Source organism: Phlebotomus papatasi, chromosome 2 (genome assembly GCF_024763615.1).
Source record: "Phlebotomus papatasi isolate M1 chromosome 2, Ppap_2.1, whole genome shotgun sequence".
Lineage (NCBI taxonomy): Eukaryota > Metazoa > Arthropoda > Insecta > Diptera > Psychodidae > Phlebotomus > Phlebotomus papatasi.
This window is the reverse complement of record NC_077223.1, coordinates 110,190,430-110,210,898: the sequence shown is the minus strand read 5'-3', so window position 1 is coordinate 110,210,898 and position 20,469 is coordinate 110,190,430. Positions and strand designations below refer to the sequence as shown.

At 33.5% G+C, this 20,469-nt stretch overlaps 1 long non-coding RNA gene across 1 annotated transcript; it reads right to left on the bottom strand.

The window, feature by feature from the left end:
• Positions 1–3,171: 3,171 nt before the first annotated feature.
• On the bottom strand, positions 3,172–7,437 carry LOC129800809 (uncharacterized). Its single transcript, XR_008751647.1, has 4 exons — positions 7,311–7,437; positions 7,207–7,239; positions 7,089–7,127; positions 3,172–3,339 (listed from the first exon to the last, which is right to left on the bottom strand). It is a non-coding gene; the product is annotated as an uncharacterized LOC129800809 (long non-coding RNA).
• Positions 7,438–20,469: the final 13,032 nt, after the last annotated feature.

Sequence of the window (20,469 nt, the reverse complement as noted above, 5' to 3'; positions counted from 1 at the left end):
GAGGACTGGGGAAAATATGAAGTTTTTGTGTAGAGAGAAGAATCTTACACCTTGTCAATCATGATAAAGACAATGTAGAAAATACTATGAAAGTGAAAATATTAAATTAATCTTGTCGATTTCCCAACCGAAATCCGAATTCGAATATTCCCGCCGAGCAAGCTTTCACCCGATCACAGTGCCATCTGACATTAATTGAAATAAGATGTGGGAACAGTCATGGTCTTTTTAGTACTTGAGAACAGTAATGTTCTAAAAAAACATGCTCATTTTTTCATTGGAATAGCACCATAAATCATTATTGAGGACTTACGAATTGTTCGTAAATCCTATTTTCTAATAACTCATTTTTTATTCAAAATGTTTTTGATGAATTTTAAAGGAATATATATTAATAGTCAGTTCTGTGCCTCAAATGTCCGGAAAAGAACTATAGAACAAATCCATTAATAACCGGTGTCTGAAGTTTGAATCGTCCGAAGGTAACGCGCTTTCCCCTACAAGAAAAAAAACATTAAATTAAAAATTGCAAGAAAAAAGTGTTTGAGAACTCCAAGTATCATTAGTGTGAACATTCTCACTGTTTTGTGAATCAGCATTCTATTCAAAAGTTTTAATTTTTAATTAAACTCCCTTGTTCATGAGGAGCTTTTCTGCAAAGCTCTCGAATTATAACAAAGTGAATGTTCCAGTAGTTTGCTGAAGCTTCTGAAAATTTGTTTTGAATAATTTCCCTTCAGAAAATCTTAGACAAGTCTTGTCAACCGTCTGAGATGCTTTAACTAATTCGTGATGTTCTAAAATCAAGCCTTTCGTACATGTAGAAATGGGGTTAACAGAATGATTAGAATAATCAATTTTGAATTTGCACATATTCACATCTGCAAGAAGGGTTTTACGGGTTCCGACAAAAGGCAAAATGAAGAGGATACCAAAGGATGAAAGGAATATTTTTATGCAAATTAATACAGAAAAAGGGGTATTCAATGTGTTTTCTATGTTGGAGAACAGAGAGTGAACAAACCATTGAGATGTTGCTTCAAAACTGAAAAGCTCCACGATTCATATTCATTTTACAATGTGGGAAGGGGGGGAATTGTGGGCGTCTCGCAGATGGAGCTTTAGATGATATCCAGGGGAAAGGGTATGAAAGAGGAAGAGAAACACGTTTATTTTGCCACTCATGGTATAAAGAGGTTTTAAATTAAATATTCACGAATGGGAGGCTCTAGAAGATCTCTGTGGCAAGTTTAAAAGTTGAGCTGTGAAAATTGAGAAATATTAGCTCTGTCGTTTTAGCATGAATCACAAAGCTCGATAAGATGATTATTTTCTCAAATGAATATTTCATATGGAAATCACCTGTAAGAGCATCAAATATGAGCTTTTATGCCATAAACCCCAAGGGCCGCTATATATTAAAAGTTGAAGGTTTTAGGCCAGAGCCTTGAGCTCAGGTGGCAAGATGAAAAACTGTGGGGAACTATTTCAAGTTTCTCAACACACTAACATTATGTGGAGGTTCTTAATAATATTCTTGTCTTTTAAATTAACCAGAAAACGTGAAATGTAATATACCACTTGGCAATAGTGAAAATTGAACTACAAGTGCGCAAAAAGTTTTTCGAAAGTGATAATGACCCTAACCTTGTCATCGGTTTAAAAGCTTTTATTGGCTCCGTTCAGTAATAACCTTTCGAAGCCACTCCAAAGCCAAGTATAATCTATTCAAGAATCTACCGGAAGCCTAAAGTGCAAGTTCACAATCTCGCCGCTTCAGCGCTGCTTTATCTGTCATTTCGAATTTCGGTTTGACACTTCAGAAGGGAGGGCAGAATGTCTCTGCAATTTCTTTAAAATAAATGTCATTTTCATGAACTTGCTCACTTTTGTACAACTCGCCATCTTAGATATTCGAACTTCCAGTGGATTTTTAGGTAAGTTCTCTCTGATATACCTTGGAATCGGTAAAGAAAACGAGAGGATTATGGTTTTCAGTTCAAAATAAAGAATCAGAATATCTTTTCATGAAAATTAAAATTAAATAATTTTTATAAATTCAGTCACAACCTTTATTAGATCAGAAAAGATTGAGAAAACATTACGAAGTCACCACCACTGAAATAGTTTCGATCTTAGTTGGAGTATACCTAAATTTTCTTAATATCGAAGATAGAGATTTGTAACTTTCGGTATCGAAATTTCGAAAAATTTTGATATCGATAAATTTGAAGAAAAAGGCGATTAACAAGAAAAGGAACAGTTTTTTTCCTTTTGAATCTCTAAAACAGTGAAAAAATCTCAAATGTCCCAAATTGTAAATAGTTCCAAATTACCTAATTGTACCCTATCTTATTAAATTTATTTATTAAATAATTTATAAAAAGTCATTCTTCTATTGAATTCGTTTGTATTCTGGTTTTGCCCTCCTTGTGATGTTTCGTAATAAAAAAACAAGACCATCAAATGCAACATTTTTCTATTTTAGAGTTTCACAAAAGTACATATTTTCAAATTTTTTTTTCTAATACAATTTTGTATTTGGAAAAGGAGACCATTTGTGAAGACAAGGGAGGTTTTCAATTTTACATAGCTAGAAGTCATTGTCAGTAATCACGCATCTGAAGAAGTAAAATAAAAAAAACATATCAAATTAAGATCTTCCAGAAGAACATATAAAAAAATAAATAAATCAGCCTTCGATCTCTTTAAATTTAAATATATTATCATACCTGCTACATCTGTAGCTTTCAATATTTCATCGTGCAGCAAATATAACGAATCCAGAAAAGAAAAGAGAAAAAAGACAATAAGAATCAGTCTTCAAACTACGTTCAAACTAGCGATGTATTCATACCTCCCAATATACCTATAGTTCCTCATATTACATCCATCAAGAAAATAGATTCGGAAAATAAATTAAAAACAAAAAAAAAACAAATAAATAGGAAAACATAAGTTTTAGTTTTTTATTCTAATTTTAAAGGCATATTCATACCTGCCACTAGACCTATGTCATTTTCCAATATCACACCCAACAGCACATTGTTGATTCATAAAAAGAATAAAGTTAAATATGTTTAAAATATTGGGGAGGCTAAGGCAGTACATTTTTGAAACTGCCCCATTTTCCATTGCCAGCATTAAAACTTTGTTTTTATTTAAAATACATTTACGTACCTTCCACAGCTGCAATTCAATGTATTTCAATTTCATCCAAAAGCATAGATTATAGATTCGGAAAAAAGATAAAAAACAATATATAGATAAGTAAATATCAGTTCGAAGTCTGCTTTCAAATTAAAGATATGCTCTTACTGGCTGATACATCTAGAAGTACTATTAGTGGCAAATATTGCATAGATCCGGAAATGAAATGAAAAAAAATATCAGTCTTCATTTAATTTAACATCTTCCAATAATTTAAATATATCGCTTCTTGGAAATTACAAGGGGTCAACTCACTTTTGGCAATTTTTCAGGAGCCTTAATGAAAGATTTAACTTATAATTATCTCAATTCAATGACCGACCAAAAACAATTTATTTCTTTTCTATTTGTATGAGCATTAATATAAACATCGAAAAAAACAAATTTTCAGCTTTTAAAATATGTACTTTTACGAGATAGCTCTTTGTCGTTCTAAATGATGCACAAATTTTGCTGAAATTAGAACGACAAAGGATCAACTTGCTTGACTCAGTCCTTTGTTTCACAAAAAATTAAACGATAAATCTATTTTGTGCCCTTTTACTTCAAACAAAATTGCGCAAGCAATCAGAAAGAGTAAAATTTTGAAAAACTTTTCTAATAACGAATTTAATGATTTGTATCATCCGAAAATTTATTAAATTCTCTTCCTAAATGCATTAAAATCTCAAAATCGCAAAAAAATGAGTTGGCCCCTTGTAATTTCCAAGTAGCGATATGCTCGTACCTGCAACCACATTCATTATATTTCCCATATTATTACCAAAATAATGACCGTGAAATAAATAATAGTATAATACTGTTCCCGAGATATAAAGAAGAGTTAAAATGCTAACAGTTTGAAATAACAATGTTAATAATTAACAGTAAAGCAGTAATGGGATTAAGCGGTAAGAGCTCGCTTTTTGATTGTCCCAGGTTAGAATAACTTGCAAGTCACAAGAAATGATTTGAAATAAAATTTAATTAGTAACAACTCGATCTTCTTTCCGATGTCGGCGATTTTGCCTCCTGCTGTTCCAAAGCTTTTCTCAAATTCTAGCAATTAAGGATGATCATCACCGATCTGATCTACCTTATCCAACCAATGAAGGCCATCCTTAAGTGCTAGAAATAAAGAAAAGCTCAAGAAAAGTAAGGATGCAAAGTCACCCGCATCTACGATTAGCAATACTTGAGCCTCGTGTCTATACTAAAATCATTCACTTAGTTAAGTTTAGAATTTAAATTTAGAAAGTAATTTTACAAAAACTACGAAAAAACGCATTTCTGGATAACGTATTTTCAAAACTTTCTAAACTATTGAGTTAAATGGGTTATACGGGCTTCAGATCTAAGGCTTAGCCATAATTTAAAACCACAATTTCCTTATCAAAATTTTTTTTAAGGCAATTAGGATTGGATATTTTTACTAAATCTACCAAGAGCGGTCAAATTGACCGGTTTAAAACTTTATAAAATTAACAGATATTTAAGCGGTACAATTTCGCTATCAAACTTTTTGAATCTCTTAAAATATGTCTGTAAAATATTTTTTAGTATTCAAATTTAATTTTTCTCCTCTTGTTCAAGAAAATTTATTGAGTATCCTACTAGACCGCGGCCTGTCATTAGACCGAACGCACTAGAAAAAAACGGCCAAAAGCGGTCAGTAGGTTTAGTGTTAACGACAAATCACCCAATCAATGGATTTTGAAAAATCAATTAAGTTGCTTTTTATTTAGATTTTTGATACTTTCGGTAACTGTTCTGAACCTTCAGTGTGAAGCTGGCATTAGATATAGAGATAAAAAAATTGAAAAAAATAAATAAATAGATTTAACAGACAATCAGATACACTGAGAAAAATGTGGATGGTAAAATTTACCATCCTCCATACAAAATTCTAATGGCCGGATAGTAAAAAAGTCACCCAGCAAACGCGATATTAAATTGGACTGTCAAAAATTGTAGAATCTATTGCATGGATAGTAAATTCTAATAGCCGGATGGTAAATTCTAATATCCCCGGATATTAGATTTTACTATCCGGATTGTAAATTTTACTGGCAGGATAGTAAATTTTACTAGCCGGATATTAGAATGAAAAATGTCGGAAAAATTTATTTTTCCTTATTTTCATTGATTTTTGGCCATTGTTTGAGGGCTTGGGGCCCTTCCTGGATGACATTCTCTGTATTTCAAGCCATTTTGGTGCGTGAAAATCTTTTTCCAACATTGACGACTCAGCCGAGATTTGAACACGCGACGTTTGTGATGACAGTCCAGCATCTTCCAGCTGCGCCACGAATTCCTATAATGTATTCAAAGCATATCGGGAACCGTTGCATCGGCACCCACGATATTCCAAAATGACATTCTAACAGCAGGATGGCAAATTTTATTGGCTTGGATAGTAATTTCAATCCAAATTACTATCCTCCGTTAAAATTTACTGTCTTCCAGTTAAATTTTAACATCAAATATGCGGCCAGTAAAATTTACTTCCCGGATATTAGAATCTAAGAGAGGTCAATGTAAAATCTAAAGGAGGATAGTAGATTTTACCATCCGGCTGTTAGAATTTACTATCCATAGGATAGTAAATTTGAAAATGTCAAGATGGTAGATTCTAAAGGAAAGTATCTATGGAGGATGGTATTTTCTACTATCTTTTGAGGCAGTAGAATTTAAAGACACGATTTGTAGAAAATACCATCCAAATTTTTCTCGGTGTACCTAGAGACTCTTTTGAGCCTTTTAGTCTGCCCGAAAATATTAACTTCATTTCTATTAAAAATTCCATAATTCCATTAAATGGTTAATTCGGATTCATTTTTTATTTGGAATTTTTAGATTTCCCCACTCTGTTCCCCACGGGCAAAAAAATGCAACCGGATTGAAAATTTCAAGACATTTTAAAAAATCCGTATTTAGGTATATCGGTTGAGAAATAAATCTCCCAAAGTAATTTAACTTTAATCATATTAAAATTTAAGTTCAAAATGTTTTCCGGTCAGAGGTGTTTATGGACGAAATGAACCAAAATTTATGGCTTTGTAGGGGTGCAAAGGGATCAGGGGAAAAGAACAACAGACTGCTCCGAACCGGAAGTCGATATATTTTACCATTTAGCCTCTAGCCGTGTCACCAGCTTCAAGCAAATTAAAAATATTTAATAATATTCGAGAAAGATATATCAATTACGGGTTCTTTACTGATTAATTTACTGATTAAACTGATTGATGTAGCCGAATCGGAAATTTCAATACCTTTCAAAAAATTCAAATTTTAGCAAAGCGGTTGAGAAAATAGGCCTTTAATGTTATTTAATTTTGATTTTAGAAAATACGATATCGAAAGGTTTCCCGATCATAAAAATAAATAAATAAATAAAATAAAAATAAATACATAAAATATAATAAATAAAAAATGGTTGTCTCTCGGCGAGATATTAACATTGACTACCTCTAAAACATATCCGAAAAGGAAAAAAATGTAGAAGTCGTTTTCGAAATAAATTCAAAAACATGATCTGAGTATAGGGAAGGGGAGGGTGGGTGTTAGTAAAAAAAAACGAAAACTTTTGGAGATAATGTTCACTTATGGCAGGGGATTAAGGGATTAAGGAACTTAAGGGAGGGGGGAGGTCAATGAGGACTGGAAATCAATTCGATATCTATTACCGTGCATGCTCCAGACAGTATATTAACGAAAAATTATTAAAAAGAATTGCATTAATGCCATTACTACCACCGAATACCTACAACCGCTTTTAAAAGTAGAAAATTCCTATTAAACAAAGAACATAACTACGGGACAAATGGTTTAGTAAGCGAAAGCTCTGCTTTATCCAAAGTTTCACACTTTTACAAACAAAATTGCATACGTGGACATACATTGACACATCTCGCTAACGGGATCATCACAAGGATCATCTTCACACAGGATTTATCCATGAAAGGAAAAAATTGAGAAATTGTGAAAAAGAAAAATATTTTACACATTTTTGAATACCATCTTGAGGTGCAGGTCTTCCCATTGTGAGGGCTAAAATGATATTGACAAAATATTTACCATCAGAAAAACATTGATATGTTTTAATGTAGAATTTGTGATACCTAGCATTTGCCAAATCACAAAAGACAACACAATCCAATTGGATTTACTAAAAACTTTAACTTCCACCATTTTGCATAAACGAACAACTTTCAGCTCGAACTTCCATGCAATCTATGAGGTTATTTTTGCAATTTCTTATCTTTTAAATAATTCGTGATGGTAAGGCATATTGCTGAAGAGTCGTGAGAAATTTATCAAATGAACGGTTTGTTACCAAGAAGTTGATTTTCACAATTAAACTACGAAATGATAATTTTCTATCCGATTTATTATGTTGTTTTACATTTAGGGTACGTGTATCAAATTCCGGCCAGCTTGCAATTCCGGACACAATTTTTATTACTCAAATTTCCATGAATTTTTAGTTTTTGCTTACTCTAGACTAGAGAGTATACAATGCAAAAAATAACAAAAATATCGCTTAGACGTACAAGACGATCTGAAAAATGGCATTGGAAGAATTTGAGAAGGGCACGGAACTATTAGAATGAAAGTGGCCTGAATAGGCCACCAAGTCTATGTCTACATTTTCATTCAATTTAAAATGTCTTAAGAATGATTTTAGTGAAAATAAAGACGATAAACTGTCAAGGTTGCAAGCAACACTCCTTATAAAAAAAGTAACAAATAAAACTCAATATGTATAAAATATATTACATTTCAAAATTGAGACTTTGGCGCTTGCATGCAACTATGTCGAAATTTGGCACACTTACATTGCCGGACGCAAATACTTCAATCTCTGTTGAAACGATTTTGATTAGTCTTTTTCATAGCGCGTTTTTTTTTCAAGTAGGAGAAAGTGCCCATGCTTCGTACGATCCAAAGCTTCGCAATGACTAAGTCTTTCCTATGTTTTTCAATGAATGTGATTCATTGCATTCATATTTTAGAAATTAAGAGAAAGTGCCCAATTTTTAAAATTATTTAGCTTGGCATCGTACGAAGCATAGGCACTTTCCCTTATTCAATTTATTGTTTCATACCCATTATTCCACATATTTTGGTTTAATATCAGAAATTATATTTATTCACAAATATCTTGCATTAAATCTCCCAAATTCATTTATAATTCGAATTTGCATGAATTACGAGTATGATCAATTTAAGAATCTTACCTACAGCTACATCAATCCAATCTAGGCTTATTACTAGTTTTCTTCCTTCCAATAACTCCAGAAAAATAGTACAATAAAGCAAGACTACTATTCAAAAGGTGTCTCATAATTCATCCCATTTTATTGTCCCTGGAGCTATTTCATCATTTTTCCCCTTGTCCAGAATCAATCCCCATTCTTTCCCAGAATCCTCTTCATTTGCGCCTTTCATCCTCCCAATGCCAATATCATGAAAGCTCTCATTTACATCCCATCATTCGCTTGTGTTTCGCTCCAGGAAACATCATTCTCTGAAATTGAACTTGGAGGAGCGCAACAGCAAAGCGTCCTGATCGAAAAGGGAATGGGACTGAGAATTGGAGTAAAAAAAAACTATTTCCTCCAGTTGGCAAATAATGAAAAACTTTTAACACAGAACCAGTCTCTCCTGCAATTTTATTCAGAACAATTTTTTTTCCTACTGGCCCCTGTTGTTCTTTCTCAATGTGAATAAAGCATGAGGTGAATTGAGTGGACAATGGGGGCACAGTTTAGCAAAAGACAACTTCATTAAAGAGTCTTAATAAGCTTTCAGTACCAGAGAAGTGGAAGTAGATCGCCGATAAAAACTTCAATATGCATTTCATTAAGGCTTAGCAGGACTGAACAACACCATTGGACTTAATTTAAAGTTTTACCTCAACAAAAGGGTAAGGGCTCATAATTTGGTCCAGTCTGCTTATAAGCATCGATGTTCCAAGTTTAAAGTGCGATATTTTCAATACTAATTGATTTTTTTCTTACTCTCTTTTCAGAAGGGTTGTTTAGAAATTTGTCAAGCTATTTATCGTCTTATTTTTACTAAAATTAGTTTTAATACGTTTAAAAATGAATTGATATGTAGAGGTGAATTTGGCTCTTATTTTGGACAATTTGGTTATTAATTTGGACAACTTGGCTGTAAATTTGGACAGCTAATCCACCTCAACAGGATGCCCATTGTCCTTCATTTCATGAACCAATCTTACCAAGTCCTCTTCCTGTTCATGTAAGGGAAATGTAGAATGTCACAAGAAGCCCGGAAACTTTCCATATCATTCATTAAAGTGGGTTGACTTTGGTACTCCAAGTACGTGCGGATTCGCTCATTCCCTGGCCTTTCCGGGAGCCTTTGAAGGCATTTCTCGCTACAACTCGTTCATAGAGATGATGCTCCTTTGTTTCTCCAGGCATTTGTCCAACCTAGTCGTCACAAAAGCTAGAACTTCACGAAATTTCGTGAGAAAAACACCTGTCCAAAATAAGGAGTATCGCCTCACTGGTGAATGTCTTAAAAAATTTACCATTTTTCACACTAAAAATCTAATTCACAAGGTAAATCTCACTTTAGGTCAAATGTACAAATCACCACTAACGTAAATCAAATTCAATGAATATTCAATAATATCACTCAAAAAAAGCGAAGAAACATTGTTAGTCCTTCACCACAGCTAAATAAGACTGAAGTAAACACGAAGTTCTGTCATATTTCTCGTAAGCAATTGCTCACACTTAATTTTCAACAAAGAAATTTCAACTCAAATCATATTCAAAATTTAACGTATTTAGTGTTAAAATCTTCCAGAAAAAAAACAAATACTTAGAAAGAATTCATTATTCTTCAAATATTGGAATAAAAATCCATAATTTTAATCAATTTATTTTTAGTGTCCAATTTTATCCTCAAAGTGTCTAAAATAAGAAACTGGACAAAATTATGAGCCTTTCCCCTAAATGTTCCTGGTAAGGGAATAACAGTAGTTTACTAGAAGTAAACCAACCGTTCTTAAAGTAATTTCTATACTTTGAAGAGTTGCTTTTTATTCTGTCAGAAAAATTAATTTCATTTACGTTAATAGCTTGAGAATTAAAATTTGGGAATAGTTCGCAGTGCCACTCGCGGAGAAAAGTATAACAACTAATGAAATGATACCCGTGTCATAACCTTGCAAAATCTAAAGGTAGGAACTCATTCAAGTTTTCTTTGCCAAAAAATACAATTTAATAAAATCTTTCAAATAAACTAAATTAGTTGTCTTTTTAAAAGTCACAATGATAAGGTATTAATAATTTTAAGGATTAAGAAAATTGATATACACAGGGAAAGCCTGCTTTAACATCAATTCATTTTGCGCTAATTATGGCATTTTAAAGACATTTGGTTTTTCGGTATGCGGTTGACAGCTGTCAAATAGTTCGAATAATTCAAAAACCCCCTTAACATAAGGTTTTGTCTGTCATTTTTCCTGTAATCCTCTAAATATCGGGCAGTCTTGTGTATAACTTTGTACAAGTCAATGTGGGCACAAACTATAACATTCTGCTCTGCCACGCTATCTCTTTTAAGATTTGTGCGCCTACAGGTATTGATTTTAAAACATTATCATTAATTTTAGTGTAGGGGGAAGTGGGGCACCTTTGAAAGTGGGAGACCTTTGAAATTATGATTTTTCGCCTATTTTTAAATAAAATTGAGCCTTATCATGATACAATTTAGCTGCATAAACAGATTAAGAAGCTAAATTACATTATGATATGGCTCAGTTCTACTTAAACATAGGAGAAAAATCCCAATTTCAAAGGTGCCCCACTTTCAAAGGTGCCCCACTTCCCCCTACTTTGATTTAGATATTTCTCAATAATTTTAGACTACTTTGGCGATGATTTTCAAGGTTTTTGGAATTGATTTTAGAATAATTTGGTATTAATTTCAGATATTTCTCATTCATTTTATGGGTTTTAGGAATTTATTTTAGATCCTTTTGGTATTGATTTAAAAAAATATCAATAATTTTAAAGTATTTTGGCACTAATTTTGGTGCCTTTTGGCATGGATTTAAATACTTCTCATTAATTTTAGAGTATTTTGGCGTTGATTATGGAGCGTTTTTGGTATTGATTTTAGCTCTTTTTGGCATTGATTAGATATTTCTTAAAAATTTTAGACAATTTTGGTATTGATTTTAAAGTAATTTGGTATTCATTTTAAATCCTTTTGGTATTGATTTTAGATATTCCTCATTAATTTTAGAGTGCTTTGGCATTAATTTTGGCGCCCTTTGGTATTAATTTTAGATCCTTTTGGCATTATTTAGATATTTGTCAATAAAATTAGTACATTTTGGTATTGATCATAAATCCTTTTGGTATTGATTTTAGATATTCCTCATTAATTTTAGATCCTTTTGGCATTCATTTAGATATTTGTCAATAAAATTAGTGCATTTTGGTATTGATTTTAAAGAATTTTGGTATTGATTTTAGATATTCCTCATTAATTTTAGAGTACTTTGGCATTAATTTTGGCGCCTTTTGGTATTAATTTTAGATCCTTTTGGCATTCATTTAGATATTTGTCAATAATATTAGTGCATTTTGGTATTGATTTTAAAGCATTTTGGTATTGATCATAAATCTTTTTGGTATTGATTTTAGATATTCCTCCTTAATTTTAGAGTACTTTGGCATTGATTTTGAAGCCAATACCAATCAATGCCAAGATTTTAGAAATATTTTTCGGAATAGATGTAAGTTAGTGGTTCATTTTCATTAGGGTGATGCATTCAAGTGGGCGTGCCTTGCAACTTGATGCTCTATACCATTTTTTCTGTAACCCCTAATTGAAAAAATAGTACACACTTCAAAATATATTTTATACAATTTTTTCCCTTATGCCAGCCTTATTAAAGAGTGACCTATTTATTTATTTAGGAGAGACACTTTAGGCCACGCCTACAATTAAATTCACATAAGCTGTCTGTTCTTGAAAATTCTTGATATCTTCTCATGGAACTTCTTGAATTTAAAATAAAATTCCTTATAACCCGTCACATGAGAATCTAAAAAAATCTATGCTGGTGCAAAGAAAATTTTCTTAGCCTATTATTAATTTTCATTTTAAACGTTGGACAATTTTTTTCTGTAAATCCTCCAGTGCACTGAACTTTTCCACTGTCACCGCTATAAATCATCCCTAAGTGCTCTCAAAGCACCCCTAAAATTTCACTAAATTAGAGAGAGAGAATCACTCGCGTGTAGAGACACTTGGTGTGCATAATAATTAAGGGAAGGGATGTAAAAAGCTCCCAAGGTTGGGGTACAATTGCGGATGGTGCATTAAAATGATTTTGGTTTGAATTGAAAGAGCTTTTCTCTGTATTCATCTTGTCAAGCTGTGTTTTCTCGTGTGCTTGAGGGGCTTACCTTTACTGCTATGAAATACATTTATATACTAAAAAAAAAGAAACCTTTTAATCCACCCCCAAAGTACCAGCATTGAGGAAATATTTTCTTTCAGGCCAAACTCCTCTGTTCTGGCAGAAACGCCCACGCAGAGGAAAATAAAGAATTTTCTTTTAGAATGGTATCAATCAAATTGAAAGCTTTCTGTGTACTTTTTCAGCCTATTTCATTACATTTCTTCCTACAAATGACAATTTCCTTTAATTTCCAAACACTTTACCAAAACATTTCAAATTTCATTATCGGGAATCAAAAGAGCGCGCGGGGGTAAGAGTGAAAATTGTAGAAAAGGTAACAATTGCGGCAAAAGCTCATTGAAGCAAACTTTTGGGGGAACCATCACTTTTCCCATCTACCTCAATTTCAAAACCCTCATCAAACCACCTTCATCTTCAATCACATTTTGTTCGTTACAGGGGTTTGGGGCGAAGAAATACGCGAATAGCAGAAATTGATGACCTCTCTGATCCCCACAGAAGGAACCCCAAGTCTCAGGGTTGAGAAGCTTTTGGCGCCAAGAGACTGACGTGTTTGTTGTTTGGCTTTTTGTTTTGCCAAACTTGTTCGACATTCTCTGTTTACGATGCTGGAGCTTTTTCATCCCCCAAAGATGCTCTTTTAAGGGTTTGGGGTTGAAATGTTTAGGAGAAAATGATAACAATGTTGTCTTTTCTAAAAATTTATGGTATTGACTTTAAGGATAACATGTTCTTAAGACGGAATTATACATGCCAAATGAATCGAAAATATTTCTACTAATTCTGAGAATGGAAAGCTTTAAGATAAGTCATGTGAAAGGGGAAATTTAATATTTGCAGTTCAGGATTAAAATTGGTGCAATCAGGAATGGTATTGTGATGAGTCCAATTTCTTATCAAAACACCCTGGTGTACGAAGAATGCAGTATCTACGGTTAAACGTTTACTTCATGTGGGTAACACTTTTTCATTGCACCTTAACTCTTTCGCGTCACACTTTTATTCAGCAGATGAATTCATGTAAAATTGAGTTTTTCCTAATGGTTTATGATCAAATATAATAGTTCAGAGAGGAAAAAAAAATTCCATAGCGTAAAAACTCGGAAAAACCCCGGGTCATATATGACCCTATTGTCCTCAAGGGAAGTGTACATACCATTTTCAAAAACTATGTCACGGGCTTTCTAAGAATTTTTTTGCTTGAAGTTACTAATTTGGCCAAAACCATGGCAAACTGGATTGTCTTGATGAACACTGTACTACTGGTGTTCAAGGAATCTTCCTGGTAATCCCTTGAACAGTCACTGTCACAACATTTTGAGTGGTATTTGGCAAAAATAAACTTATCCACATATTTATTCACACACAATACAATTGCACAATATGAGACGCTTGCAGAATACTCTAAAATATTGCAAAATATGTTATAATTCATCAGATGTAAGATGAAATGTCCAGGAGCAAGATGTCCCACCTGCATTTCACGAAGAAAAACAATGTCCAACTACATTTCGCTATAGGTTTGGGACGAAAACACTGTTACCCTTGGGGACGATAGGGTCATATATGACCCGGAAAATTCTACGCGCTTTTCTGGAAAATTGAGAGTAGTTTATTATATCAAAATATGCAATATACAATCTTTGGATATTCTATTTTGTGTTTCTAAAGAACTTTTTGCTGAAAAAAATTAATATAAAAAAATTTGAAAAAGAAAAGTCATTTCACAAAGTTCGAAATCAGTGATTTTTGATCTCAAATATTTTCTTTTCCTGAATATCTGGAGCCTTGAGAAAATTAGCCAAGAATCTTACATCCTTTTATTATGACGTCGTGCACAAACTGATAAATTTCAATTAATGTAAATAGTCAAAAAAATTGTTTTTTCCCCGGATCATATATGACCCTAATGACGCGAAAGAGTTAAGGCCTTGCACTAAAACATCAGGGCTCTCTTAATCGGTTCATGGTGTATTCTCTAAAAAAAAAAACCGGATACAGTATTAAATGTTTAGCCAAATTCCTACTGTAAGGGAATTGATCTAAAGTTCTAGACTTCAGTGTAACAAGGAATTGAAAAATATGCTAGAAAAACGAACATTTCATAGTTCTCGCTTTACAAAACTGCCCCACTTTCACCTAAAATTACAATTTTGTTGGAAAGAAATCAGCAGAATTTAGCTTTCAGCATAACTTAAATAAAAATCAATATTTAGTTCTATAAAACATTTTATTCCAATTGCGTTTCGTATTAGTGAAAAGCTCGAAAGCTTTGAAAGTATTCAAAGCTTTAGTTCATCAGAGAACATAATGGGATTAAAATATTTTATTTTCACAAAGTTGCAAATTTTATGTAACAAAAAATATCTTTATGAACAAAATCGCTAAAGAGAAATTTGAAAATCGAAATAAACATAAAGTTTGCAGCAAAAGTAACTCAAAGTTTTATTCAATTGCACTGAAAGTACATTGGAAAATCCTTTAAAGTTAGAAGTTTATCAAAAGACCTTTTTATTTAAAGTAGTTCCTGTTGAATTTTCTCTCTTAAATCAGTAAGGAGGATGGACTATTCCATTTGATGTTCTCGACAAGACTCGAGAATGCTAAAAGAGAATATCTCAATTTTTCGCAAAATGTCTTTAATCACTCATGAACAGAATTTTATATTTTTCATTTTACTAAGCAAAAAGAGATAATCTTTATTTGGAAATGGAAAGCAAAAGCTCCAAAGTTTGTGTTCTTTTTTTTTAGCAACTCAATTTCAAATTACCGTCAATTTTTTTCTTGTATTACTTCATCTACATATCCTTTCTTACAACATTCTGGGAAAAGAAAAAGACAGCAAAAGAAAATCCCTATTTAACTTCAAACAGCAATGAGATATTTTATTGATTTTCCACGAAATAGGGCTTATTAGGGGGCTGAGAAAAAAATCTCTCTGAATACAGAACATACGACAAAATCACTTTGAATCCCATGATTTTCCATTTGATCCCATTCTCCAACGTAATATATCCTTCATCTTGAGAAGGAAAAGTTAATCAAGAGGCATTATATTTCCCAGAGCATGAGTAAAAAAAATTTCCGGGAGAAATAGAGAAGACGTCTTAAGTGAATAGATAAGAGAATATTGTGTTGCAAAAGAGACAACAAAGCTTCGCAATATTCGGCAAAAAGTAAGCAATGTGATATTCGTGGGAAAATTTTGCTCACTAAACACATTCAACTTATAATATCTAATTAGATTAAGATGCAATTTCCATCTCTTGTCGATTATAGCTCCTCACGCTTCCAGTTTCATTTTAAACAAGCCATCATTAAATTACCATATCCTTCCTCCAAGACGCCGACACGTTCATCAAAATAAGGTAAATTTGTGCTATACTGTAACGCAAAGTGATTCCATATAAGCTGTAGTGGGTGAAGATTATGATTTCCTCAGGGGTTACAGTGGAAAATCTCATGGGAAGGTTTCACTTAAGCTCGTTCTGTTTGCGTAATTGCACCACTTTGCTTTAGAATATTATCGAGCTTTCAGGGTTTCGTATCGGAAATTTTATCATATATGGTTTATGATCTATTTTTCATGGTAAAAAGCTCAAACATTTGTATTTCTCAACTTTGAAAAGCTTGCAAGAAAAATCACTTTCAAACAAATTTACAGCTTATCAAAATATATTGCCTATACTTTTCTCCGCGTGAGGGCAGTGTGGGCACTGTTTCTTTCCGTAAGTGGCGCTAGAGTCCCGCCTTGTTTGACACTTTCAAACCGATGTTTAAACAAATTAGCTTCATTTTAAAAGAGAATTTAGTTTTGAAAATTAATTTTTGTAATATAGGACGGCTTTCGGGCTTCCAACACTTTATATTTTTCCCATAATCCTTTAATGAATCTGACCTATCTAATGGCAATTTTCATAGCTAAACTATTCACCTATTTTCTGAAAGAATAGGTCAGAGTCATTGAAAGAATACTGGGAAAATAATAAGTGTTCGAAGGCAGATTATTTACTTCAACAGGTATGCTGACCGGAATCTGGCACCTTTGGCACACTTACCCTACCATTTTTTAAACATATTATCTGTAAAATAATTTGAGATGTTTTTCTTTAACTTTTGACCTTGAAAAAAATTGATAAAAGGAATAAATTGAAGTTATTGTATAAGGACGAAATGATGTTTAATTCCGTTTTCTGTATATCATATTCTAAAAAAGAACAAGAAATCCTGAGATCGGTTTTCCGGAGAGCGCTTAAAAACACGCACAGGTCAATCATAAAACGGTTCAGATTGAGCTTGAAAATATGCACAGCTCAATCATAAAACGGTTAAGAATGTGTTCCATGAAAACACGCACAGCACACACGTAAAACGGTTATGATTGCGCTTAAAAACATGCTTAAACAGCCTAAACATAAAACGCTCAAAATTACGTTTGATAATTGAGCTGTGCGTGATTTTAAGCATATTAACCGTTTTTTTTTTAATCTCAGCCGTTTTAGGATTAAACTGTGCGTGATTTTAAGCGTAAAATGAGCCGTTTTATGTTTAGGCTGTTCGTGTTTTTAAGCGCAATCTAAACCGTACTACTATTAAGCCTATTAAGCAACTCGAAAACTCTTTCTAAGAAATAAAATACGTGAAATGATTACTGGAGTCAGATCCTAATAAAAAGTAAATTTCCAATAGATAAAGGTTTTTATGTCATAGTTCTACAAAACACTCTTATTTGGCTAAAAAATAAATTAAATAAATACATATTTTTCTTGCATATTTTATGATTTTTCGTTCATTTTTATGTCGCATATTTCGAAGATTTTTTTTTGCATATTTTGGCCAGCTCTAGGTATTACTAAACGTCGTCGTTCGGAAAGTCCGTATTAACAGTATTAACTGTATCTTTTTCATTAAAGCGGTACAACAAAGGCAAGAAGTCAGGACCTTCTACACTCAGTCCCGGCATTAAGTCCTTTGGGATTATGCACCTGACGGAATTATGCACATACAATTATGCAAGGTTGCCTACCATTGGGAGTAAATTTGTGAAATCATTTTTGAAATACGCCTGAATGTATACTATGATGCGACGAGGGAAATTTTGAAGACATTTTGATATTTCTTCAAAATAACACTTTTTTTTTTTTAGGGTAAATTTTTTAAATATTCTAACCATTTATTGAAGAACTCAAAAAGTGCAGTTTATTAACTCTTTCCGGACCACAACATATCCAGCGAACTAATTTCAGTAAAACTCACTTTATTATAACTCTTAGTGGTCAAATATGATACTTTTACATAGAAAGATTTTTTTCCTCCTCTGGGAAATTGGAAAACTCATGGGTATTCTCGTCCCCAAAAGAACGAAAGGGAGACAAACTTCAATTTTCCCAAAGCCAATATTATCGATTTTGTAAACTATAACTAAAACAAGGTGAATTATTGACCAGTATCTTGTGGGATGTCCAGGAAGTGCTAAGACACCCAACTCCTGCTTGTAAACAGATTCCTCATAATAATTTACACATAACACTTTAAAACACATTTCTTTCAACACGATGTTATTGTAGACACATTAAGCTTTCTCAAAAGCATAAAAGACACTTCCTGGACAATCAGAATTCACCAAAATCAGGAAGAATAGGAAAAACTTCCCTGAAAGCAATCACCCGCACTGTCAAAACGCAATGGATTCTGACCACAGATCTCAAAAATCTATCAAAAATCTAAATCTAACTGACGAGGCCTGTTGTGCGTAAACGACGGACAGTCAAAGCAGATGGAGTATAGTAGCTCCGAACGATCAGAAGATGGACGACCATTCTTTGATGGATTTGGCAAGGATAATCCTCTATTTGAAGGACTACACAGCCCCAGGTGATAAGCCCTCAGGTGATGGAATTAGCTATTCAATCGAATCCGCGAAATTTGGGAAACGAAGCAGATGCCAAAAGACTGAAACGTGGCACTTATCATACCAATTTACAAGAAAGGTAATTGCTTTGAATGTAGGATCTACAGAGGAATTGCGCTGCTCAACACTGTGTACAAGGTCATGTCAAGGTTGATCTTGGGCAGGCTTAAGCCATATGCTGATGGAGGATACCAGACAGGGTTCCAACCTTAGAGGTCCACGACTGATCAGCTTTTCAATTTTTGCGCCAAATATAGGGTGGATTCGGACTTAAAGCAAGGGATAATCTGTCTCAGACTCTCTTCAATCTCGTCCTTCATTACGCGGTCAGAAGATCCGGGTATACTGAGAGGTCATGCATTTATTAGAAACCCTCGCAGATGTTGGACTACGTAGACGACATCAATATGGGCCGTTTTCCATACTCTCGGTGAAGACTTCACTACAGACATTCATTAAAGCAACCGCAATAGCTGATAGGATGGGACTTAAGATCAACGAAAGTAAAACGAAGTACAAAGTCACTGGAGACGTAGCGTCCGATTCTATCTTAATTAGTGTAAGGGCCTTGACAGACCTGAGGATTAGCCGAGAGATGGCTTAGTGTAATTATACTCGACATAGTGGTTAAACTTCATTTCCATCATTTTCTACTAAGTCGCTCCTCGGCTTAAGTCATAAGTGTGTCTAGGGCATAAGGGCTTTGACAGACCTGAAGATTAGCCGAGACGGCTTAGTGTAATTATACTCGACATAGTGGTTAAACTTCATTTCCATCATTTTCCACTAAGTCGTCTCTCGGCTTAAGTCATAAGTGTGTCTAGGGCATAACTTTGAACGAGAGGAATTTTTAAGTTGTCAATGATTTCAAGTACCGGTATCGGTACTGGGGATGGGTAATGAAGTCGAAGTAGAGGTTTACGGGTTTAACGAGAGAACCTACTTTGCACTCTCGTCGATATTTCAATCAAGGAACGTCTCGCAGTCAACAAATTTTAAAAACAAAATTTATCAATTTTCGAACCATCCTCCGGGGTATCTATGAGAAAATGACTATTGACTCATTAAATAGCCAATTTCTAGAAAAACCCTTGGGACTTAATTTGCTTTGCCATAGTGAAAATGGAGAAGTAAGAATTTAATTTACTGAAAAGCACACCTCAATCCCAACTTTTACTCCCTTTCCCGGTATTTAGCGTACAAACAACGGGGTGAAGGAATCGTTTTTCTTTTGAAATTACAGACGAGAGGAAATATAGTTGAATTTTCCAGGAGATGCGAGTTTGAAACTCGCAAAAGAGAAAGAATGTATCGATTGAAATTTGAGAGATTTTCTTTTTAACTTTGTCCTCATTTGGAGCTCTTATTGTGTTCCCTAGACCTTCGGTTGCTTCTGCCTTTCCTTTCGTTCAGCAAAAGAAGGGTGGACGTTTTGGAAAGGAAAGAGGCGCCAGTTGGGCGCCATCGTCAACATCCCTTGGCGTCGAAGAGTCATAAAAATAATCTATTTGTGGGATGATGTTGGAGGATTCATTAAGGACATAAATGCACTAAATAACAGTGGCTTGCAGATATTCAATTCAATTAAAATGATGTAGTAGATTATTCTCTGCAAAAAACTGAATGGGAAAGATTTCTCCTTAATTCACACTCTTTCAAACTTTAAACTCCATTCCACTCGAAAAAAAACTCAATGAAATTTAATATGGCAAGTTTTATGGCGTGCTAAATTTTACGTAGTTGAGAACATTTATCAAGAGAGGAATTACAAAAAATGAGGAATTTGTTGCATATATTTTTTTTCAAGGCAGTTGGATGAGGAATTTTAGCAGGCAACATGTTGAGAGATGTCTCAAAATTCTGATCCAGCAACTCCATGGGCAAGCTTTTG